The sequence below is a fragment of the Myxine glutinosa genome, chromosome 1, assembly GCF_964187855.1.
Source record: "Myxine glutinosa chromosome 1, kmMyxGlut1.1, whole genome shotgun sequence".
In the NCBI taxonomy this organism is placed as follows: Eukaryota; Metazoa; Chordata; class Myxini; order Myxiniformes; family Myxinidae; genus Myxine; species Myxine glutinosa.
This window is the reverse complement of record NC_136261.1, coordinates 440702727-440728197: the sequence shown is the minus strand read 5'-3', so window position 1 is coordinate 440728197 and position 25471 is coordinate 440702727. Positions and strand designations below refer to the sequence as shown.

General features: G+C 47.5%; 1 long non-coding RNA gene and 1 pseudogene across 2 annotated transcripts in view; one reads left to right on the top strand and one right to left on the bottom strand.

Annotated features, from left to right (window-relative positions):
* The window catches only part of LOC144889685 (E3 ubiquitin-protein ligase TRIM7-like), a 32540-nt pseudogene extending 17030 nt beyond the window's left edge, over positions 1-15510 (top strand). The window contains exons 5-10 of the transcript XR_013621994.1: positions 156-242; positions 5108-5341; positions 6303-6325; positions 8186-8313; positions 11740-11799; positions 14796-15510. The product of XR_013621994.1 is annotated as an E3 ubiquitin-protein ligase TRIM7-like (transcript). The remainder of the gene's footprint in view (positions 1-155; positions 243-5107; positions 5342-6302; positions 6326-8185; positions 8314-11739; positions 11800-14795) is intronic.
* LOC144889694 (uncharacterized) overlaps positions 1-25471 on the bottom strand; it is a 798143-nt gene that overhangs the window by 632651 nt on the left and 140021 nt on the right. The gene's annotated exons all lie outside the window — the stretch shown is intronic.

The window sequence follows — 25471 nt, the reverse complement described above, 5'->3', positions numbered from 1 at the left end:
GGTGCCTGGAGGGCGTGAATGGTGTTGGTGTCATGTTTTCTGAGGAGTTTGTAGACAGTGTGGTGAGTGTGACTAGAGTGAGTGATAGGTTGATGATGGTGAAAATGATGATTGGAAAGCTCTTGGTGAACGTCATCTCGGGATATGCTCCGCAGGTTGGTCGGAGCGATGAAGAGAAGGACAAGTTCTGGTGTGCGATAAAGAAGCTGATGGGAAACGTGAAAGATGAGGAAGTTGTTGTGGTAGGAGGAGACCTAAATGGACATGTTGGAAGGAGTATGGATGGTTTTGAGGGAGTTCATGGGGGTTATGGATATGGTGTGAGAAATGGAGAAGGTGAAAGGATTTTGGAGTTTGCTGATGGAGCTGATTTGTTGATTTGTAATACTCAGTTCCAGAAAGAGGATAATAAGCTTGTTACATACACGTCAGGTGGGTCGACGACAACCGTTGACTACCTGATGGTGCGTAGGCGAGATAGGGGGCACCTCCAGGACACAAAGGTGATCCCGGGGGAGGAGGCTGTTTCACAGCACCACTTGGTTGTCTGTGACATAAGGGTGAAAGGTGCGAGGAGAGCTCGGCGGGTGAAGTACCAACCGAGAATGAAGGTGTGGAGGTTTAAAGAGGTGACTAAGGGAGGCATTAAAAGAGAGGCTGAGTAGGGTAGACGATGATGTGGTTGAGCTTGAAAGTGGCTGGATGTCAATGAAAGCTCGTCTGTTGGGAGCCGTTGGTGAGGTATGTGGATGGACAAAAGGACCACCGAGGCACTCGGAAACATGGTGGTGGGATGATGAAGTTGGAAAGAGGATTGACGAGAAGAGGAAGAAGTTCAAGGAGTGGCAGAAGGCGAAGGGTATGGGAGCAGAAACAATAGAGCATGAAAGTTATAAGGCTGCAAAGAAAGAGGTAGCAAAGGCGCAGGAGGCATGTCGGAAAATGTTCGGAGAACGCTTGGATTCGGAAGAGGGTCAGAGAGCAGTATTCAGGATTGCAAAGCAGATAGCGAAAGAGAGGTGTGATGTGATGGGGATGAGTTGCTTGAAGGATGAAGTGGGACAAATCGTTGTGGACCCAGGTGGAATTAAAGGAAGATGGAAAAGATATATGGAAATGCTGTTGAATACAGAGAATGAATGGGATGGCAACATAGAGAGTAACCCAGTTTTAGGACCGGCAGAGAAGATAACTGAGAAGGAAGTTGAGGAAGCGATAAAAGCAATGAAGAGTAGAAAAGTGGGAGGGCCGACGGGAGTTGTGGGAGATATGTTGAAGGCAGCAGGAAATTGGGGTGTGAAGAGAATGACAGAGATCTGTAATCTGGTGGGGAAAGAAGGCCGCATTCCAGTGGATTGGGAACAGAGTACCCTCGTCCCTCTATACAAGGGGAAAGGTGACCATCTGGAGTGTGGCTCGTACCGAGCGATAAAGTTAATGGAGCATGGAATGAAGGTATTGGAAAGGGTGTTGGAGAGGAGGATAAGGAAGAAAGTGAAGATTGACGACGGCTCTTGGCATTGACGAAGCAGCCCAAACGGTCACCCCACCACATCCAGCTTGGTCTCTTGGCACTATACAATCTTCGTTGTCGGCTTCATGCACTTGTCTGCGCACTCAGATGCGGCCATATTGACGATAGACCAGAAATCTAGACTCGTCACTGAAGATCACGTGATTCCAGTGTCCTGGCTGCCATTGGCGGTGCTCTCTGGCCCACTACAGTCGGCGCTGGCGGTGTTGTCTGGTCAGACGTGGCTTTCTCAGGGTACGCCTGGCACGATAGCCTGCTTGAACCAGTCGTTGGTTGACTAGCCTTCTGGATACAGGCACATTGTCAGTTGCTGCCACTCAGCCCTAAGCCGATTAGCTGACTTGGTATGGCCATTGCGGACTAACCAGTGCAGCTGGCGATCATCCCTCCTTGTGGTCCTGCGGGGACGTCCTGACCTCGGTATTGGAGTAGGGATACCCCTCTGAGCATTTCGTTTCAGGATCTTTGACACCTGACCTTGAGTGATGCCATACTCCCGAGCAATAGCATGCTGTTTCATGCCGGAATTTCGTAAAGCCACCACTAAATGACAAACAGCATTGTCGAGTTGACGGACCATCTCCAGGGGAAGCGGCAATAACTTTTGTAGATTTGCAGCGGTTGTTTTCCACTAATACAGAACGCAACAACCGTTATATACCTGATTGTGAAGCCAATCATCAAATGTACCTGTCCATACATTTTGTCACACCACCTGTGATATAATCCTGTTATTGACTTCTTACTGCGACAGACAATCAGTGACACTGGTTCTTTTAACAAATAAATCACCGAAGCATAAAAGAAACTCACCAGATTGATATACCGAGTTCAGAAAGTAAACCCAAGTCAAGAAAAAAAAAAATCCATATTAAATGCCAAGTCTGTATATTTATATTGTTACGGATCTGGGACGACGGCGCTCCCCTTGCCAAGGGGGGTTAACCCCTTGTCCTTTATACTGGCCGTCGCCGATCCTGAGGGTATGACGTCACGCATGGTCAGCGCTAGGTAGGGTATTAGGCCTATCCGTCCTATGACCTAAGTACCAGCGCCTTCCGGGACGCAAGGAAACACCCCCGCCCGTGCCGCAGTGTAATTTGATTGGTTGCGCCGAGTGAGCGAACTGCGGGGTGGGCCGTTAACAATGACTAACCCGATTGCGGAGCTTTGGCCGAAATCGCACCACAGGAACTCAATTGGGAAATCACTAAAGCGATCGGATGTGAATGAAAACCAAAGTGAAGGAGGAACAGGTATTTATTATTATTATTTACACAACCAAAGAAACCAAAGGAGAAGGAAAGAAATGAAAGTAATTTACAGAAGAAGAAGAAGAAGAAGACACAGTGCAATCCTTATAACAAGCTTACTTATACCCCAGACAACACAAAGGATGGACGACAGGCAGACTCACACGAATGGGGAATGAAGGCAGGAACGAATGGCTGGAAGAGAAGGTGGGACCACAGGGCTGGATGAGGTTCCGGTCCCTGCAAACGGCAGGGCTGGAGGTCCGAGGATCGCGGCACGACGTCGCGGTTTTCATGCACGCCCTTGTTCGTTGGAGGTTGGTTCCAGCAGTTGCCGTCGGTGTTGGTTGGTATGGCGAGCACGCTCCGGATCCTCTGCGTGTCTCCGCCTCCTGCGTCCTCAAAACTCCTTCAACACCCACGGAACTCTTTTTTTTTTTTTTTTTTTTTTTTTTTTTTAATACAAGATCGAGGCTCGTAAAAGAGCGAACATTAATCACACAGAAAGACAAACAGACACACAAAACAAATAACATCGGGAGCGGTAGACAAGATGGGGAGAGAGGGGGAAGGACACAAACGCAACATTTGAGAGCAGGGACCGAGAGACATGGAGACATCGAGAGAACTGTGGGAGGGAGAGGGCTTTGGGAGGGAGGCATGGGAAGGGGGGGGGGGGGGGTGGGAGAGGTATAAAACATATGGATACTGTCAAGACTTCCAGGAAAGAAGTTGGAATTTCAAACAAGGTGGATCTGGGGTGAATTAGTGGGGGTAGAAAAGATCAAGGTTTTGGATGGGGGAAGATAAGAGATGGTGGTGAACAGCTGTTTTGAAGACCTGGAGGGAGGAGTGTGGTTGAAGTGAGTGTGGGAGTTTGTTCCAGAGGCGGGAGAAAAGAGGAATGAAAGAGTGAAGGTGAGCAGAGAGCCTAGATTTCGGCAGTTTAACCATCAGAGGGTGGCTGGCAGATCTTGTGAGACCTGTAGGAATATTTGGGGGACAGAGCACAGAGAGAGCTGGGGGAGCAAGGCCGGAGAGGAGTCGGTAGAAGACAGAAAGACCACCTACCTGCCTGCGGTGAGTGAGTGAAAGGCCCTCAGAGATAGCTTCATCGCGGGAGATTCCAATGATTCTGAAAGCTTTGGATTCAACAGCGTGAAGCCGAGCCAGGTGTGAGGCAGGAGCACCAGCCCATAGGGGAGAACAGTATTCCATTGAGCTGCGGATGAAAGCCTTGTATGTGGTGAGGAGCTCAGGTGTGCCTAGGAAGTGCTCAGGTCTATGCTCAGGTGTGCTCAGGTGTGCCTCTTGTACGGTTTCTCTCCCGTGTGAATTAGTCTGTGTCTATTCAAAGTTGAAGAACGAAGACCTTCAAACACACGGAACATTTGTGCGGCTTCTCTCCCTGGGGACTCTCCTCACTCGTCTCGTCCAGCGCACCTCCCTCAGAACTCAGGTGGGGGCTCCTCGCAACGGGTTATATAGGCCACACCCTCAAATCTTCACGAACCTCTTGATCGTTCTCTCTCCGCCCTCTCAAGCCAAACCCACTCGTTCTCGGTTGGTTGATCGGGGCTGGCTGACTCCTCCTCTTGATGACGATGGGCGGGCCACGCCCTTCTTCCCCGAGTTGGAGCACATGGCAATGGCGGTGAATGCAGTTGGTAATGGAGGTAAAGCAGTTGGCAATGGAGACAATGCAGTTGGTACTGGCGTTTTGGGGCAATTGAAAGGGGATTCTACCTTATTTCATTTGATGCAACGCAAGATGAACTAGTGGACACAGAGCCTTACCTGAGACATATAATAATGAGATAACTATTGAGGGAAGCCTATTATTTGCTATGTGATGCGATGGACTAACTAAGGTGCAAACAATTAACAGCCAATTAAGGGGAAATGTACATAGGAAATTTACTACTAAATTTACAAAGTGAAGGTTCTAAAAACCGTAACTATATGTGTATATATATATATATATATATATATATAGATAAAAACAAATGTTGAGTTCAGCCAAGCACTCCTGTCACTGTCAGGCGATGGCTCAACATCCTTCTTCCTGTTCTCTCAACTGTCCATTATTACCTCTCTGACCATATTTTAGTCCCAGAAAGAGTGGGTGTTTACTCAAATAAAAGTTAAAATCCTTTGCTTTGTAGATGAGAGTGCCCACTTCATTTTACCTTCAAAATTTACTCCTGGTACCAGTGATCTGATCCTATCAGCCATAATCCATTGTACCTTTTGTTAGATTCTACATTTTCTCAAAGTCTCTTCTTGATTTTGGAATAATTCAAACAATTATTCCTCCCAGAACTCCAGCAGAGATGCTGAGGACAGTTTGGAGGAGAAGCGGAGGTTGGTGTGCCAATTTGTGAATGAATCTGTGGATCTGATGAAGAGTGAAATAAACAAGAGGAAAATGGAGAAGCTTTCTCTTCTTGGGAAGCAGAGGGAGAAACTGGAGCAGCAGATGGAGGATCTACGTCAAGGAAAATCCGCAATGGACACAGCACTCCAGGATCTGGAGGCCATTTCCTTTCTGCAGGTGTGGTTTATCGTAAACGTATTGCAAAAGTTTTACTGTTTAAAATATATTGTTTCGGGGGAGTCTGTCACTATTCAAGTATAAGCTTTTAGTTGAGGCCTTGTTTCATGTCACGGTCGATGGTAAACGTGCAGTATACGATACAATGGTTCAAAAATGATTAAATAAATTGACTAGAAAGGTGAGTGAATGCATTTCCAGGTGTGTTTATGTCATCATGAAGTGAGATTTAGGTTTTATCACAATGAAGGTTTGGGATGAGTGAGTTCATGTCATGGTCTCCAAAGCAGTGATACAGCACGACTACCTGGTCACTGTTGAGGGTTTCAATCATTTCATCCAAGGATTTTATCCAAGGGATGCTCATGTGGACCTCCAGGTACCATGACATCATGGCTCTCATCATGTGCTGGATCATCGCGATTATTTTGGTTTATCCAGTGCCATGTTTATCCAGGTAGTCAAAGTTGCCTGTGTGTATCCACCTGGAGAACATTAGTATGAATTATGGTCAAACAACTACTTCACATAATTTGTTCCTGAACAATTCAACGTTGTTCATGTGAATACTGTTCAGGTTACAGATTTACCTTATCGCGTGTTTTCACCAAAGGAAAGTGAAGTACTGTTTCAAAATAAAAATCAAATTTATCTTTTCCTTTTCAAATTGAAAACATCTTTGGTTTATTACCCCATGCACGCGAAGCCTCCATCTCTTAAACTGTGACTCAATGCCGTCATAATGCAGTGTCTATGGTGATCAATATTGCCTCAGGAACACTAAACACCTGGATATTTTTAATGACGATCTTTAAAATCATCTTTCTATTAAAATTGAAGAACGTAAATGAACACTGTGTGGGGTATCGTGTTCTGTGAACTCTCTCGTATTTAATAAATAAAAACAAACATTCATTCATTCAAATATCTGGATCTCATTCTTTGTTTTCTTCTTTTTCAGGCTTCCAAGGACCTGCTAAAAAGGTGAAACTGCATTGGTATCTGACACGTTATCAGCACATCCTGATGTTTTTGACCCTGCTCACCTTCTTCTCTCCATGTCCATCTGTGATCTGTGCTCACCTTCTTCCCTCCATGTCCCTCCATGATCTCTGCTCACCTTTTCTCTCAATGTCTGTCCATGATCTCTGCTCACCTTCTTCTCTCCATGATCTCTGCTCACCTTCTTCTCTCAATGTCTGTCCATGATCTCTGCTCACCTTCTTCTCTCCATGATCTCTGCTCACCTTCTTCTCTCCATGATCTCTGCTCACCTTAGTCTCTCCATGTCCCTCTATTATATCTGCTCACCTTCTTCTTTAACTGCTCTTTCTAATTATTCTTCATTCCCTTCCAAACCATTTCTAAAGATAATTCATAAAACACCTTACCCCACACTGTCTTGAGAAAAGGGCATGGAAGGGTCTTTTCAACTCTTGGTTTGCGTTTCCAAGCACGATCTACATTTCTTTGTCTGAATCTCGATATTTTCCAAGGTTGAAAGTGTGAGCGTCAAATTTGATTGGTCAATATAGTGGAAATTTGCGTTTCTCCAAATACTGTTAAACTGGAGGTTTTTGGAAGTGCCAACAAGGGGATTTGTTTTCTACAGTGTTCAAAATATAAAACACAAGCTGAAGTACCCAGCGTTGCTCGGGGAAATTCATGTAAGGTGAATATTAAAATATAATATGTATTTTGAAATATTAATGGGTGCCAATTTGATTGATACAGCTGCATGAAGAAGTGAATGTATTTTATTTGCCAGATGTAGGGTGCCCCTTTACATGAACTTTTCTAGAGCATTACTTGGTTCCTCCTAAGAACACAAGGGTACTCCAGCATGCACACAAGATTTTTTTGAATGTCCCTTCTTTTCTATAGTTTGCCACATGGCACATATGATATAGAGGGGCCTTTTCTATACCCATGCCATTTTTCCCCAAGAATGCTTGTTATCTTTCCACTCATCAACTTTCACAATGAACATCTCACCCAACAAACGTTGCAAAGTCAGAGAAAATAAACAATTTCTTACATATGGAATCATAGGTATGCAAGTGTTATCCATGCATGGAATGCAATACACTGTCTAACAGTACATGACAAGTGCTTCAGTAGATAGTGTACATCAACATGAATTACAAAGAGATTGATGGACATTGGACATGGTTTACAACATTTGAACCTGGATACATGAATTACATGGAGATCGATGGACAATGGACAAAGACATGGTTTATAACATTTGAACCTGGCTTCTCTGCGTCTTGTCCGAGGACCTCAGATGGGAACACCAACAGATGGTAACAAACATTACTTCTGAGAATGGTGTTGTCCCATGTCCTGCCGCAAACACCTTGTTGGATTATTCTCACCAAGGTCTTGTCTCTGCAGACAGATGGTTTTCTATCCCATCACTTCGGAACTTGTCCTTTGTTCTGTCCATCTCCTGTCAGGAAGCCGAGTCCAGGACCAACTGACTCACCAAGTCTGCTTCTTGCCTCGTGCTCTTCATCTCATCTTTCAGCATGTCATTCATCATTGATTTATTCTTTCCCCAAAGCACACCTCATTCTCTCCAACCCTCACCGACACTCTTTCCATCCTGCTCATCGTTTTTTTTCTGCCTGTTTACTTCATTCTCGATTAGGCTCCTCTGGAATCGAGACTTCTGAATAAAAATACAAATTATTCCACAAATTCACTCGATCTATTTTCTATTTTTAATTATTTACAACTCTTTTACAGATAACCTGTTTTGTTATGTAAAAATGTATTATTTTAACAATATTCTCTCCTCCAATAATTTCTAAAACTGAAGTTTTTCCTTTTTATTCCAAGGCTCACGACCATGTCAGACTTTAAATCCGTGAAGAGGACACCGCTCCCAGTTCTGGACTTCTCGAAGGAGGAGAAGAATTTGGACGGGCTCATCACGCTCAATAAGAACTTCCTGGAGAAGATACAGAGTGAGTGACACAAACTGGACATTTCATCAAAAAATATTAAGGGAACACAAAACGTGGCACAAATATGGAAGAGAAACGGGAAGAGAGAGAACGGCACTCATTGGAGAGCAATTCCTCCGCCAGGTGAATAGTTTACAATTTGTATCCCAGAGTAGACCAGAAAATCACAATACAGGATCGCATTTAATCAAAATCATCCATCCACAACTTTTGAGATATCCTGCGATATATCGTATCTCCCAATGGCGAAGCATCACTTTCAAAATTCGACGATCTGGATCCGGATCCGGATCTTCAACAAAATTGAATCGATTCTTCCTTCTCACACACACAACCTGTCCAACAAGTTTCATCCAAATCCGTCCATAACGTTTAGAGATATCCTGCTATATGCTGAATTTAGCCCATCACTCAATGGTGAAGAATCACTGAAAAAATAAATAATTATCATATCCGAATTCATATTCAGATCTTCACCAAAATCGAATATGTTTGTCCTTGTCAGACACCCAACCGGTCCACCAAGATTCCTCCAAATCCGTCCACAACTTTTTGAGATATCCTGCTGTGTATCATTTTTGGTCTTATCTCCCAATTGTGAAGACTGAAGAATCACTTAAAAAATTCTACAAGCCGGATCCGAATCCGCATCTTCACCAAAATATAAAAACATTTTGTCGATGTCAAATACGGTACATCTCTGCCAAATTTCGTCCGAATCCGTTCACAACTTTATTGAGATATTTTGTTCACAAACGGACAGACAGACAAACAGACAGATAGGGGTAAAAACATAACCTACATCCACCTTTGGTGGCTGAGGTAAAAATTCTAGAAAATGAACAAATGATAATGTTTTTATTGTGTACCACATCATGGATCAGGATGAGTGAGGTTACAGAGGGTAAAAAGCAAACATGGTTTCAGTGGGGCAACAGGTGTACACAACAGGTAGATGCAACAAGCAAGGTATCCAACAAACAGGAGAAAACTAAAGATGGGAGGGGAGGAAATATGTGAAACCACGGGGCTTGGGAGAGGTGGGGTTCACAAGGGCAGAAATATTTACAGGTAGTGATGGGAGACGACATGATGTGTTGGTGTAACAGGAACGTGAAGTCTCTGGAAGGAAAGTTAGATTGAATCATCCCCGGAAAGCAGTTCCGCAAATCAGATAAATGACTGTATATTTATATTAAGTCGAGATTTTGGGAGTTTGATTAGAAGGAGTGACTGTAAGAGGGGATTCATCCTCGATATATTAGAGATGGTCGGAGATCTAAGAGAGGAGAGGGATCAATAATGGAGGAAATGGGTTACAAATCACACAAACAACAGGTATGAATAACTAATGTAACGTGTTAGATGGGGTGATGTAATAGACACTGGGTGAAACGGCGGTAAAAGCCTGAATAAATTTATTTATACACCTTTAACCCTTTATTCAAATTTAATTAATTATAAACTTGAACGCGATAACACAAATCACCTTCATAATACCTCCAAGAACCATGATATATGTCGACATCGAGCAAGAGATTTATTTTGGTCGTGACCCCGAAGCCGTTCCATAAAGAGGGAAATAAAATGGAAGAAAAAGAAAAGAATGAAAAGGAGGAAATATGGAATTTTAAATAATCTGTAAATGGAGCGAGGAAGAAGAACCCTGTTTCCGTTTCCCTTCACTTCCAAATATTTATCAAGTTGTTCTGATCCAGCTCCACCTTCTCCGGATGCTCCACCGGCCCCTCTGTGGAAATTATTAGAGAAGAACAAAAACTACAAGATGTGAAATTTTCTTGTTTTATGTTTATGAAGATGTTTTTATCTTTTGACCAAATAGTTAAACAAGAACAGATACATTCAAAGTACACCGCCCCCAATGCCAAATAAATAAATAGTGTAGGCTCAGTACTGCATAAGTGTAGTTTGTGAAACCCATCCATGGACATGATCATCATGGTGTCATCAGCCATGCAAAGATCAATATCGCTGATGATGATGATGATGATGATGATAAGAGGGAGTGCCACGTGAGAGGGTGAAGAAGAGGCCACCGCTATGCTTCTGTAAGATGTCGATTGACGCCGTGTTCTATGGCGATCAATAAAGCCTCCATCTCATCAACTGTGACTCATCGTCGTATTAGTACAGTGTAGTCGTGCTGGTACAGTGTAGCCATGCTAGTGCAGTGGAGTCGTGTTAGTACAGTGGAGTCGTGTTGGTACAGTGTAGTCGTGTTGGGTACAGTATAGTCGTGTTAGTACAGTGTGGTTGTGCTAGTACAGTGTAGTCGTGCTAGTACAGTGTAGTCGTGCTGGTACAGCATAGCCGTGATAGTACAGTGCCGTCATGTTAGTACAGTGTAATCGTGTTGGGTACAGTGTGGTCGTGTTGGGTACAGTGTAGTTGTGTTAGTACAGTGTAGTCGTGCTCGTACAGTGTGTTCGTGCTAGTGCAGTATAGTCGTGATAGTACAGTGTCGTCGTGATAGTGCAGTGTAGTCATGTTAGTACAGTGTAGTCGTGTTGGGTACAGTGTGGTCGTGTTGGGTACAGTGTAGTTGTGTTAGTACAGTGTAGTCGTGTTAGTATAGAGTAGTCGTGCTAGTACAGTGTAGTCGTGCTAGTACAGTGTGGTTTTGTTAGTACTGTGAAGTCGTGTTAGTACTGTGTAGTCGTGCTGGTACAGTGTAGTCGTGCTAGTACAGTGTAGTCGTGCTAGTACAGTGTAGTCGTGCTAGTACAGTGTAGTCGTGATAGTACAGTGTAGTCGTGATAGTACAGTGTAGTCGTGATAGTACAGTGTAGTCGTGATAGTACAGTGTAGTCGTGATAGTACAGTGTCGTCGTGTTAGTACAGTGTCGTCGTGTTAGTACAGTGTCGTCGTGTTAGTACAGTGTCATCGTGTTAGTACAGTGTCGTCGTGTTAATACAGTGTGGTTATAATAAAGAAACATTATGGACCAGAAATACAAGACTAACATAATTTAAATCCTTTTTCATCAATTGTAAAATTCATAACATGAAATCCACAAAGTTGTGATCCGGGAATGTCGGCGGATCGGCCCGTGGGGGAGAGAAATCTCCTTTTGTGCCGAGAATCTCATTCACTTGTTCCTGGAATCATGTGATGTTTAATTCCAGTGAAGAAGGAAAGATTCATTCTATCTTGTGGAGAAAACGAATTAGCGATCACTCCATTTTACTACATGAGAGGGAAGTGTAAGGACAATGTTGGGAAATTTCCTTCATGAATCGATGAAAATTATAATTTATTTAATACAAAATGGAGGTTCCATGTCTCTTCCCCCATGTTTGTTGTGTTTAGATTTTTCGTTAAAAGATAAAATAAATCTTCATAAACAAAAAAACAATAGAATTTCACATCTTGTAATTTTTGTTAATCTTTAATCATTTCCACAGAAGGACCGGTGGAGCATCCGGAGAAGGTGGAGCTGGATCAGAACAACTTGAGAAGACTTTGTAAGTGAAGGGGAACGGGGAGGGGGTTCTTCTTCTTCCTTCCATTTACAGATCATTTAAAATTCCATATTTTCTCCTTTTCATTCTTTCCTTTTTCTTCTGTTTTATTTCCCTGTTCATATTTTCCTTCACTCTATTCCACTTAGTTATTTTCCAACTCGATTTTCCCTCTTGTCAAGTGTCACAAAACCCAAGGTTTGTTTAATTGAACGATGTCCAACCAGGAAGAGGGGATAGTCCAAACTTGTGTTTGCTGATTAAAGGCCTTTCTTAATCCACACCCTCTCCTCCCTCCTCTCTCATCCCCCACCCCCCATCCCCTTCCCTCTCTCTCTCTCTCCCTTCATCTCCCCCATCCCCTTCCCCCTCTCTCTCCCTCCTCTTTCTCCCCCACAGCCCCATCCACCTCTCTCTCTTCCACACTGCCCCATCCCCCTCTCTCTCTCCCCCACTACCCCATTCCCCTCTTTCTCTCTTCCCCACTACCCCACCCCCCCTCTCTCTCCCTCCTCTTTCTCCCCCACAGCCCTATCCACCTCTCTCTCTCCCCACACTGCCCCATCCCCCTCTCTCTCTTCCTCACTTCCCCATCCCCTCTCTCTCTCTTCCCCACTACCCCACCCCCCCTCTCTCTCTCTTCCCCACTACCCCATTCCCCTCTTTCTCTCTTCCCCACTACCCCACCCCCCCTCTCTCTCTCTCTCTTCCCCACTACCCCATCCCCTTCCCTCTCTCTCTTCCTCACTTCCCCATCCCCTCTCTCTCTCTTCCCCACTACCCCACCCCCCTCTCTCTCTCTCTCTCTTCCCCACTACCCCATTCCCCTCTTTCTCTCTTCCTCCCCTTCTCACCAACGATGTAATCAGAACAAGATCTTTCTTGACAAATCGTGGTTCGTTCTGAAACATAATCCGGTATAAATTGCTCGTTCGTCCCAGATAAAATTTACAATCCTGAAGGAATTTGTAACATATTTCCCAATCGCTCACATAAACATCTTACATCAACAAACCTTGTGGAATCATAATATATCTATAATAATAAAAAGGTGTGTGTGTGTGTGTGTGTGTGTGTGTGTGTGTGTGTGTGTGTGTGTGTGTGTGTGTGTGTGTGTGTGTGTGTGTGTGTGTGTCCGTCTCCTCCATAACTCCAAAACCATGAAACGTAGCACCCCCAAACTTTGCATACATACCTCTCCACCTCCAATGGATTACATGAAGGAAAACTGTGTCTTTTCAAGATAATTTACACTAACAGGCTTATCTTTGGTCAGCCTCCGTTCAGGTCGCTCAGCTTGGGGTCTTAATTCCCCCCATTTTGTCCACTCAATTCCAGTATGCCCTGTGTCAGAACAGAACAGATCGGTTTCTGTGTAATAAAGCTTGCTTGAGTGCTTGAGCTGCTTGGTGAGCACTCTCCAAGCAGCTTGGTAATGGGTGGAACACCCCTGCTCCCTCCTCAGATTGAGTCTATTTTATTTAGTTCCTTCCTTTAAAGAGTAAAAATATGGGCAATACACCTGGCGCTCACCTGGTAGAATAACCAGTATACTGCACTGACTAAAGGTATTTTAAACCAATTACAATGGTTGCCAGAAGACAGGGCAGCAGGGAGAATCATACTGACATAATCAATAGACTTCAAACAAACAAAACATACCTATTTTGGGGTCCACTCCCACATACCTCCTTTTGTAATGCAGTGAACAAACATTTATACATCACGTGTGGTGAAGGTTGTGTGGGAGTTTCATCGAAATAGTGTTTGTCGTTTCAGGGGAAAAAGCAAATACTTATTTTGGGGGGAAATCTGGCTCCACGCAGACCCCCTGAGATCCCGTTTTTTTTCATTGCCATGAACAAACTTTAGTCACAACACAACAAATATCATTTGTGCCAAATTTGGTCAAAATCCCATCAGCGGTTTTGCAGAAGAAGTTTCAAGTGTTTACAGACAGACAGACGGACGCCGCGCCATCGCATAAGCTCACCTGAACTTTGTTCCAGGTGAGCTAAAAAGTACGTATATCAACGAACGAAGCAGCCCCCCCTCAACCCCCCTCCCATCCCTCTCCCCCCCCCACCCCCCGGTGCCTCGCCTTTGTTGTGCTATTTTATTTTCCCCCTTTTTGTGTGATCTGCTTTCATTATACGACGTCACTTCCACATAAGTAGATACATCTATACATATAAACACCGTTGCCTGTCCGCAATTGTTCCTTATCCACGGCGACATCTTATAAGTTACAAACTCCCCTCAGGGTACAAATACAAGTTATGAAGGGGCGAGGGTAGCATCGGTAATGTGTGCACGGCATCACGTGGGGGCATGGTGGGGGGGGGGGGGGTAACATCGGTAATGCGCCCACAGCATCACGTGGGGGCATGGGGGGAGGGGGTAACATCGATAATGTGCCCACAGCATCACGTCGGGGCATGGGGGGTGGGGGGAGAGGGTAACATCGGCAATGTGCCCACGGAATCACGTGGTGGCATGGGGGAGGGGGGGAGAGGGTAACATCGGCAATGTACCCACATCATCACGTGGGGGCATGGGGGGTGGGGGGGAGAGGGTAACATCGGCAATGTGCCAACGCCATCACGTTGAGGCATGGGGGGAGGGGGGGGAGAGGGTAACATCAGAATGTGCCCACAGTATCACGTGGGGGCATGGGGGGGGGAGAGGGTAACATCAGAATGTGCCCACAACATCACGCGGGGGCATGGGGGAGGGGGGGCGGAGAGGGTAACATCAGAATGTGCCCACAACATCACGCGGGGGCATGGGGGAGGGGGGGCGGAGAGGGTAACATCAGAATGTGCCCACAACATCACGCGGGGGCATGGGGGAGGGGGGGCGGAGAGGGTAACATCAGAATGTGCATAAATAAATAAAAACAATTGTTGTAATAAAAGATTTTTTGTGATAGAGATTAATGTGTTTGTGTTTTTGTTCGTTTGTCTAACAATGTCCGCGACCCCGTGTCGTGTCCGCAGATGGACGGAGCCCGAGTCTGGACCCAAACTCTGCACATCGACGGATCAAGATCTCCGGGGATCTCAGGACGGCGACTCGAACCTGGACCGGGAATCAGTACCCGGAACCTCCTGATGGGTTTGATGTTCATCCACAAGTTGTTTCCTGTGATTGTTTCTCCTCAGGTCGTCATTACTGGGAGGTCGATGTGAGGTCGAGTAGTTCGTGCGGAATCGGAATCTGTTTAAACTCCATGGGGAGAAAAGGGGCAGAGAGCGGGTTGGGAGAGAATCCCGAGTCTTGGTGTTTACGGAAAGATTATAACGAATTCTCCGCATTTCACAACAAACAACGAACCCCCCTGTCCGTCCCGGGGGATCATGGACGGTTTGGGTTCTTCTTGGATTGCGAGGCGGGAGAGTTGACGTGTTTCGGGGACTCGCGGGTCCTGCACGTGTTCTGGGGGAACTTCATGGTCCCCGTTAAACCCGCTATTCGGGTTTGGGATGGTTCCGTTCATTTTGTAAATTTGGTGAAATAAACTTTCATCACAAACTGATCCGTTTATTTTGGGTTCAAATCAATCAAATCATTTACCTGTTCATGACGATGTGATTTACCTGTTCATGACGATGTGATTACTCATTAATGTTTATATTATAATAAAGTTTATATAATTTAATAAGGTCGTTGTTTATCTTATTTAATGTGAAATGAACTTTAACCCGAACTCTTCATTCTCCTCACGATACAATACGGATTCTTCTTCTTCAAACGTGTGATTGAATGGAATGTTTGCCTGAAGAAAGTCCCTCCAGGTAGCTGAAACCCTTTGTGTTTACCTGGAATGGAACACCGGCGTTTATCGTGAAGGTGAGAGTGGGTTTGGATCGGATCACAGGTAGAATGTGGAACCCTGGATGTAATTAACAGAACGTTCATCATGTATCGCGAATCACACCGTTGGAAAAATGGCCAGGTGACCTTTTGGGTGTTACTGTCTCGTTTGGTCCGATGAAGGGTTCACACCTGAAACGTCAGGTTCTCATTGTTTCCCACAGAGGTTTTAATCTTAATCTTCGTGGAAATCTCTTCCATCCAATCAAAACACAGAGATAAAATAATTTAATAACCAGTGCAGTGACGTCACTAAGTTAATTTAGCGTCATCAGGTGAATGCAAATTCCAGAGAAGGCGTCGCATCAAGTACTGTGATAAACAATTCATATTCACCTGGTGGGAGGTAAACCGTGATCATACAGGTGCTGCCCTCAGGGCGACATTGCACTCCGGGAGGGGCAGGTTGGGGTTCACCCTCCAATTTCCCCAATTGGGGGAAACTCGACCCGGCAATTTTTGGTTGTGGGGACTTCGATCTCGCTGTACCTGGATATTTAAACAAAGAACAGGTAAACACCTTCATGTTAAACATTCACTAATTCACTTCTTCTTAATTTTACACGTCGACGCCATTGAATGTTGATATTACAACCTGTATGACGAATCTTCCCAGGTATTACGTTTGTATCGTGAGTGAAAAACCTGCGATAAAACATGTATGAAAAGTGTTTTGTGAAGTCACAATATCAAAACGATGCGCAGTGGTATTGTAAACAAGGGTGTTTCACAGGTAGGATGATCCATCAATGCGTGGTAGGGGGCTCACCCCTGGGTTTCACAGGTAGGATGATCCAACAATGCGCGGTATGGGGCTCATCATGGTGTTTCACAGGTAGGATGATCCATTGATCCATCAATGCACGGTATGGGGCTCATCCCGGTGTTTTACAGGTAGGATGATCCAGCACTGCGCGGTCGGGGCTCATCCCGGTGTTTCACAGGTAGGATGATCCAGCACTGCGTGGTCGGGGCTCATCCCGGTGTTTCACAGGTAGGATGATCCATCAATGTGCGGTAGGGTCTCATCCCGGTGTTTCACAGGTAGGATGATCCATCGATGCATGGTAGGGGGCTCATCCCGGTGTTTCACAGGTAGGATGATCCATCAATGCGTGTTATGGGGCTCATCCCAGTGTTTCACAGGTAGGACGATCCATCAATATTCAATTCGCGCTATGGGGCTCATCCCGGTGTTTCACAGGTAGGATGATCCATCAATGCGCGGTCGGGGCTCATCACGGTGTTTCACAGGTAGCATGATCCATTGGTCCATCAATGCGCGGTATGGGGATCATCATGGTGTTTCACAGGTAGGATGATCTATCAATGCACGGTAGGGGCTCAACACCGTGTTTCACAGGTAGGATGATCCATGAATGCGCGATATGGGGCTCATCCCGGTTTTTCACAGGTAGGATGATCCATCAATGTGCGGTAGGGGCTCATCCCGGTGTTTCACAGGTAGGATGATCCATCAATGCGCGGTCGGGGCTCATCACGGTGTTTCACAGGTAGGATGATCCATCAAGGCGAGTAGCGTCCCTGTGATGAACATTAAACGGTAATCCCGTCTAACGATATTAGTTGTTGAACGTTAAAGATCCCACGGTATCCTTCGTGAATAGTAGGTGAGCTATCGCCGGCATCCTGAACAAATTACAGAACAAATCCACTGTAACCTACACAGGTCATTGGTCATCAACGTCACAGGTCACTGCACTCAGTCAATGACGCGACCCCGACACCTTGTGTCACATTCAAAAGAAGAAGAAGAAGAATCCATGATTAAACACCATACCTGGTTCTGTTCTGAAGCCTCGTCAGTCCAAACACCATTGAACATTTCGCTAGTTTCACTCACAGTGAAATTTACCTGTTGGAATTATGTACCTGTATCTGGTGATAGATGCTTCTTCATCACCATCAGGTATTATGGATACCTGGCACGTGTTTACTGTGTCCAGTAGATATCAGGTATGGCAGCAAGTTTATTCCTCAAGGTGCTGTTCCCACCTGCCAGCTCTTTCACCTTCCACACACCTTTTTAGAACGGGGACCATGTTGATGTACACAAGACACATTGGTATCTCTTGGTTCTTGTACAACTTTCCGGCCGCACAAGGAACGACTTTGCTGTCGATCTCTCCAGGTTGGACCACTCACCTTCGTCTGGAAGAGCTGAATTCCTGCCCATGGAGCTCTCCAGGTGTCTTGGTTCATGGTCCTGATGTAAAAGCTTTCAACACCTCATCATCGTTACCTGAATTGGCACTTTGAGTGAATTTTCCAACTTTAAGGTTTGTGGGAATTAAGCCTGGTGTTGGCTTAGCGGTTAGGGTGCCGGCTTGGGATCCTAGGATCCTGGGTTCGAATCCCGGTCGATCGCTGAATTAATACCAGGGGGGTTGATTCAGCCTGTTCATCCTTCCGAGGTCGTGCAAATTGAGTACCATGCTTGCTGGGATGAATGATCACGGTGTGTACACTGGTTTGCAACAGGTACACCGTATCCCTGCGCATCGTAAGAGCGTGACTAATGGTTGGTGTCAGGAAGGGCATCCGGCCATAAAAACTGCCTCAAACAGGGAACCATGAGGTCATGGGGCCCCAAGGCTAATGATCATTGATCAAGCTTATGACCAACGCTAAATGGCCTCAAAACGATCATTCATATTCGTTCATTCGAGGCTTGTGGGAACCAAGAGCTCACCTTGTTCCTGGTCCCCTGGTCCTCCTCACCAGTCCATGACATGGAAGCGATACATCTCTGGCTATTTGATACCTGATGATATTGATAAAACGGTTCAACATTTTAACTTCTTCTTTACTCCTGGTTTGTTTTAATGTGTGAAATGCTAGTGGGATACCTGCTGCAGGTGCACAAATATCTCCATCCATATTGAGCCCTTCTTCCCGATTTCTGTCATTCGGTTCCACTTTAAGTCTGACTCATTCATCTCTGGAGTTGCATCATTCACCATCCAGGTCACGTGATTGTGGAATGACACAGGTACACATTCAGGTGCAGAATCAAAGCGATGAATAAACAGCGATGGATCACCTTCTGGATTCTTCTTCTTCTCGGTTTCTCAGAGGTGTCCTTCACATCATTCCGGAATGATTTAGCAGAATGGTGGAAGATAACGTTCTTTTCAGGATGAGCACCTGTGGTGTGGATTCGTCACCACACTCCTCTGCACTTTTCTTTAAGCAGGTAACCTTTGATAGAAGATAACCTGTTGACATATCTGATGAACAAATTATAGAAGATTTACCTTTTTGTGGTTCTATCATGACCTTTGATCTGCGGTCTGCGTCGTATTCTTCATTCCTTTTAGTGAATGGAGCACCTGTATAAAGTGTTATTCACTATACCAGGTACGGACAACAAGCACCTGTATTTGTGGTGAAGCGAACTCACAAAGATAATTCTGTTCGGATCTTCATATAAGTTATTAAAGCGCGGCGTTACGCGCGCTGCTTGTGAGCAAGGAGGAAGCGGACAAGCGGTAACATATAAACGTCTTTATTGTAAGAGCACACTGTAACACTGAACTCCTCCGGGCTGGTCGCCCGGTGTATATCATGAGGCCACGCCTACCCCTCGGGCGTGGCCACCGCCCACTTGGTGCGTGGAATGATGTCACCACGCCAGTGGGCTTTTGTGTCCGCCACACGCGCCCCCCCAGAATTCCCGCGCACCTGGAAGGCCAGTTTGCGGGGCAGACGAATGACCCGGCCGAAGCGCCCCCTGGCGATCGGCGGCGTCCGGGGTGCAGGGATGCCAGGGGGGATGCCCCTGGCTGCCCCTGGGATGGGTGCAGGACCGGTGGGCGGCGAGGCGGCGGGGCTGGGCGGTGCCGGGGGTCCGCCCGCAGGAGGGCGGCCCCGACGTGGGGGTCGGGCCACTGGCGGTGGATGGTCCACATCGAGGTGGGCCGGCTTGAGGCGGTCAACCGAAACGTGGTCAGGAGTACCGCCGATGTCCAGGGTGAAGTGCTTCGCCCCGGTCTCCAGCACGCGGAAAGGCCCGTCGTAAGGGGGCCGCAGTGGTGTCCGATGGGCATCGTGGCGGATGAAGACGTACTCCGCCGTGCGAAGCTCCGGGGCGACGTGCGTCGGTGGGTGCCCGTGGCATGCCGTTGGCACCGGGGTGAACCTCTGGGCGGTCTCTTGCAGAGCGGAGCGCTGCTGTGCCGCGGACCATGGTGCCGTGGAGTCGGGGAGGAACTCGCCCGGCACCCGCAACGGTTGCCCGAAGACCAACTCCGCCGCGGATGCGCGCAGGTCCTCCTTGGGCGCCGTCCGGAGGCCCAGCAGGACCCAGGGGAGCCTGTCGACCCAGCCGCCGTCGCGGAGGGTGGCCCGGAGCGCGGCCTTCAATGAGCGGTGAAATCGCTCACACAGGCCGTTAGCCTGGGGGTGGTAGGCCGTGGTTCGGTGCAGCCGGACCCCGAGCCCCTGCGCAACCACCCCCCAGAGCTCCGAGGTGAACTGGGGGCCGCGGTCGGATGAGATGTCTGAGGGGGCGCCGAACCGGGCGACCCAGGTGGCGATGAAAGCCTGCGCGACATCGGCCGCCGTTGTCGACGCCAAGGGCACGGCCTCCGGCCACCGGGTGGTGCGGTCCACCATGGTGAGGACATAGGTGAAACCCCGCGAGGGGGGCAGAGGTCCCACCAGGTCCACGTGGACGTGGTCAAACCGGCGTTCCGGCACCGTGAACGGGGCCAACGGGGCCTGGGTGTGCCGGTGCACCTTGGCGCGCTGGCACGCGAGGCACGTCCTGGCCCAGCCGCGGACGGCCTTCCGGAGGCCATGCCAGACGAACTTGTCGGCGATCAGCCTTTGGGAGGCCCTCGCGCCCGGGTGGGACAGGCCGTGGATGGCGTCAAACACCTGGCGCTGCCAGCCCGCAGGCACGATGGGGCGAGGACGCCCGAGGGAGACGTCGCACAAGAGGGCTGCGCCCGCGCCGTCGAACGGCACCTCGGTGACGCGGAGGCCCGTGACAGCGGTCCGGAAGGCCTGGACGTCGGGGTCAGCGGCCTGGTCCGCTGCCATCCGGGCATAGTCGATGCCGAGGTGCACTGCATGGGCGACGGCCCGGGAAAGGCAATCCGCCACCGAGTTGTCCTTCCCCGCGACGTGCTGGATGTCCGTCGTGTACTCGGACACGGCCGAGAGGTGACGCTGCTGCCGGGCCGACCACGGCTCGGTGACCTTCCCCATCGCGAAGATCAGCGGCTTGTGGTCGACGAAGGCAGTGAACGCCCGGTCCTCGAGCAGATGGCGGAAGTGCCTGACCGCCAAGTGAAGTCCGAGCAACTCGCGGTCGAAGGTACTGTAACGGCGTTCGGGCGGGCGAAGCTGCCGGCTAAAGAACTCCAGCGGTTGCCAAGCTCCACGCACCCATTGCTCGTGCACCGCACCCACCGCGTAGTCCGAGGCATCGGTGGTGAGGGCGATCGGTGCATCGGGCGCCGGGTGCGCGAGCATGGTGGCGTTAGCCAAGGCGAGCTTCGCGCCCGTGAACGCCGTGTCCATCTGCTCGGTCCAGGTAACGTCGCCTTTGCCCGGCTTACCTCGGAGAGCTTCGTGCAGGGGGCGCAGGAGCTGGGCGATACGGGGCAGGAACAGATGGTAAAAGTTCACCATGCCCAGGAACTCCTGCAGCCCTCTGATCGTGCGGGGGCGCGGAAACCCCTTCATCGCCTCCACCTTGGCCGGCAGGGGGACGGCTCCGTGCCTGGTGACGCGGTGCCCCAGAAAATCGATTGTGGCGGCGCCGAACCGGCACTTTGCGGGGTTCACAATCAGGCCATGCTGGCCCAGGCGTTCGAAGAGCGTGCGGAGGTCTCCAGTAAAGCGCGGCGTTACGCGCGCTGCTTGTGAGCAAGGAGGAAGCGGACAAGCGGTAACATATAAACGTCTTTATTGTAAGAGCACACTGTAACACTGAACTCCTCCGGGCTGGTCGCCCGGTGTATATCATGAGGCCACGCCTACCCCTCGGGCGTGGCCACCGCCCACTTGGTGCGTGGAATGATGTCACCACGCCAGTGGGCTTTTGTGTCCGCCACATTATCATCTTTGTAAGAGGTGAACTACTGCAGAGTATCATCATGTACTGGATCACAGGTGTTTCATCTGCAGGTGAGACTGTCATATTTGGACACAAACAGGACTTTGGAACCTGAACTCATTATCAATGACGTCAGCACAATTGTTACCATTTACCTGGATACGGTGTACCATATCATCATCACTGAGTACCTTTTCTTGCTCCCATATCACATTTTGTCGATTAATTATCCTTCGTACTCACAGGTCGTCGTTGATGCTCACCTGTGTGATCTCGCTCCTTCACACAAACGAAGCACTTATTTCTCGGGTCTATGGATTTAGTACCGGATGACCCAAGGTGGATCTACACCTGATGATCCCAGAGTTCGTTGCTGCATTTTTGTCACATGTGTTGGACACACGTGATGATTTCACTTTTTCATAATTTCCACATGTGACATGACATGCAGGTACCTTCTCAACAAATTGCTCTTCTTCTTCGTTCCATTCTTCTCACAAAATTCTGCATCATCAGTTCTGTTCTCCACTGCACAGGAGAGTGCTGGGATCCCTTTAAGGGTAACTTTTTGTAACGTCTCAGGGGTAACCTCTGACATGTGATGTAACGTTTCCTCGTTCGTACATCATCCATGATGTCACGTCCTCAATAGGTTACCTGAAAATATATGAAATGGACAAACATTAGGCATTCATCCCAGTGATTCATTAAACTTGTATTAGAATGATACCTTACTGTTCGACAAGATAACAAACTGATCGACAAGATAACAAACTGTTCGACAAGATAACAAACTGTTCGACAAGATAACAAACTGTTCGACAAAATAACAAACTGTTCGACAAGATAACAAACTGTCCGACAAGATAACAAACTGTTCGACAAGATAACAAACTGTTCGACAAGATAACAAACTGTTCGACAACATAACGAGCTGTTCGACAAGATAACAAACTGTTCGCCAAGATACCAAACTGTTCGACAAGATAACGAGCTGTTCGACAAGATACCAAACTGTTCGACAAGATAACGAGCTGTTCGACAAGATAACAAACTGTTCGACAAGATAACAAACTGTTCGACAAGATAACAAACTGTTCGCTTAAATAAATTAAAATAGTAAATTTAACAAAACTGTCCGATTCACAACAAACTTACCGGAGGAGAATTTTCTGTTCACGTCAGGATGTACACCTGATGGTATTTTCATGTCACCTGTGCAAACGAATCGCATACAAAAGATTATTGTGATGACGTAACAATCGAGAAATAAAATAACGATTCAACAACAATCATGGTGACGTCACAAAGTAAAAGGTCTCGACATCACGCGTGGACGGAATCCTGAGAAGGTGTCGCATCATGTCCTGTGATGAACAAATCATACTTACCTGGTACCTATCGGGAGACAAAACCGTGAACAAACAGGTGGTGCCCTCAAGGCGAGATCTGATCAATGACACTCCAGGTGGGTTACTTGCTCTTCGTGAAGGACACCGTGGGATATTTAACGTTCACCAATTAATGCCAGCACAGAGGACGTCCGGCTTTACGACCATCCGTGGAACGAAGATGAACACATTAATGAATCACCTGCCTGCGAAACACCTGCATGGCAGTTTATACCTGGGTCGGGATTCGAACCCAGCCGTCCAGGTTTGAACCTGAAACACATTTTGAAGATCGTTCTCCAGAATGAGTTCAGTTCAGGTTCAAATTGAACTTTCTGAACTTGAACATCGATCGGAGAAATCCGTGGATCGTGATTCGGGAATGATGTTTGTTTTGATAAATGATAACGAGATGAGAATGAGTTTGCTTATTAAACGGGATAATCAGAGATAACGGGTTCAAAATAAACGTTATCATCACATAAAATAAACGTTATCATCCCCCCCAACCCCTCCCATTCAAATCTCCCCCCATACCATTCCTCTCCAATTCTCCCTCCACCCCTCTCCTCCTCAAAGGTGCCTCCTCCCCACTTCGTCTCCCTGCTATCTAATACCTCCACCTCCCCCAACCTTCTACTTTCCTCTGCCCCCCCCCCCTCAAACAACCCCTCACTGTGCGTCTGTGCCTCATCCCTTCACCATCAAACCTTTCGTCCTCCTCATCCTTCCCTTTCTTGTAACTTCTGTAATCTCTGACACACTATCAACTGCTTTCCCTACCTCCCCCTCTCATCCTTCATCTGACCCTACCCCTCTCCTCCCCTGTCCTACACCCGATGCTCCCCCCCTCTCTTCATTGACGGTATGGACCTCAAACATCCGGGGCCTTCGTTCAAACCTGACTGATCTCTCCATACAGGTTGCTTCTGACAATCCAGTCTTGATCTGCTGAACAGTAACTTTCCTCCTTCAAGATGTCTCTGATTCCTTAATATCTCTTCCTGGTTACTCCCTCCTCCGGTATGATAGACCTGAGCCTCGTCCTGGTGGTGGGCTGGCTATCTTTATCAAAAACTCTCTTCCTCACTCTCCTTGCACTGCCCTCTCTCCACCCCACCCCCATGAGTACCTCTGGCTACGGCTTCCTCTCCGCTCCCACCTTTTGTTCATATGTGTTCTGTACCGTCCTCCAAACAGTGATGACTCCATTTACATTTCACTGTCTGACAACATGGACCAACTTCTATCCACTCATCCCAACTCTCTCTTCCTCATATGTGGCGACTTCAACTGTCATCGTGCCAGCTGGCTGTGTGTAGGCTCATCTCTCACCAGCCATGGCACCTCAGCAAATGACTTCTGCAACTCACTGGGATTGACACAATTTGTCAATTTCCTACCCGGATCTCAGCCAATGGTGTATCTTCTCTTCTGGACTTGGTTATGACAAACTTCCCTGCTAATGTCTGCTGCTCTTCTTCTACTCCAATCGGTTCTTCTGATCATGTGCTTGATAAAGTGGACATCTCTCTGGCCATTCTCAGAGAGCCTCCTCAGCGTCGGCGAGTCTAGCATTTCACTCAGGCCGACTGGCACGGTCTTCATGCAGCCATCAATCATCTGGACTTGTCTCCCATCTCCACTGCCTCTGACATCAATTCTTCCTGGGAATTCTTCCAAAGCAAACTGCTCTCTCTCATGCACAGATTTATCCCATCTAGTCTTCAGTTGTCTTACCCTTCCTCCCGTCCATGGTACACTGAATCTTGTGGTGAGGCAGTTGCCATGAAACAACTTGCCTTTGCCTCTTGGAAGGCAAATCCAACTGAAGGTAATCTCAGTTCCTTCCACCAAGCTCGGAACAAGTGTGTGTCTACCCTCAGGAGTGCCAGGAAGCACTATCTCTCCACACTCAAGAATGAACTCTCAAACCTGTCTCCTTCCTCCAAATCCTGGTGGCATCTGGTCAAATCCGTTTCTGGTGTTTGTTCCCCCTCCATCCCCTCCCTTACCTCAAATGGCTACACAGTTGACACCACACGTGACAAAGCCAAATGCCTCAACTCTGTGTTTGCCTCAAAATCTTGTGTCCCAAACCCATCTCTCTCTGTTCCCATCTTACCCAGTCGAACCTAACTGCTCCTGGAATCTGTGTCCTTCTCTCCTGACAAGGTGGAGGAGTTTTTGTCAAACCTCGACTCTGATTCTGCAACTGGACCAGACGGCATCAGCCCACGGGTCCTAAAATTCTGCTCTGCCCCTCTATCTCACCCTATCTCTGTTCTTTTCACCCTCTCTTTTGCTCAAGGTAATCTGC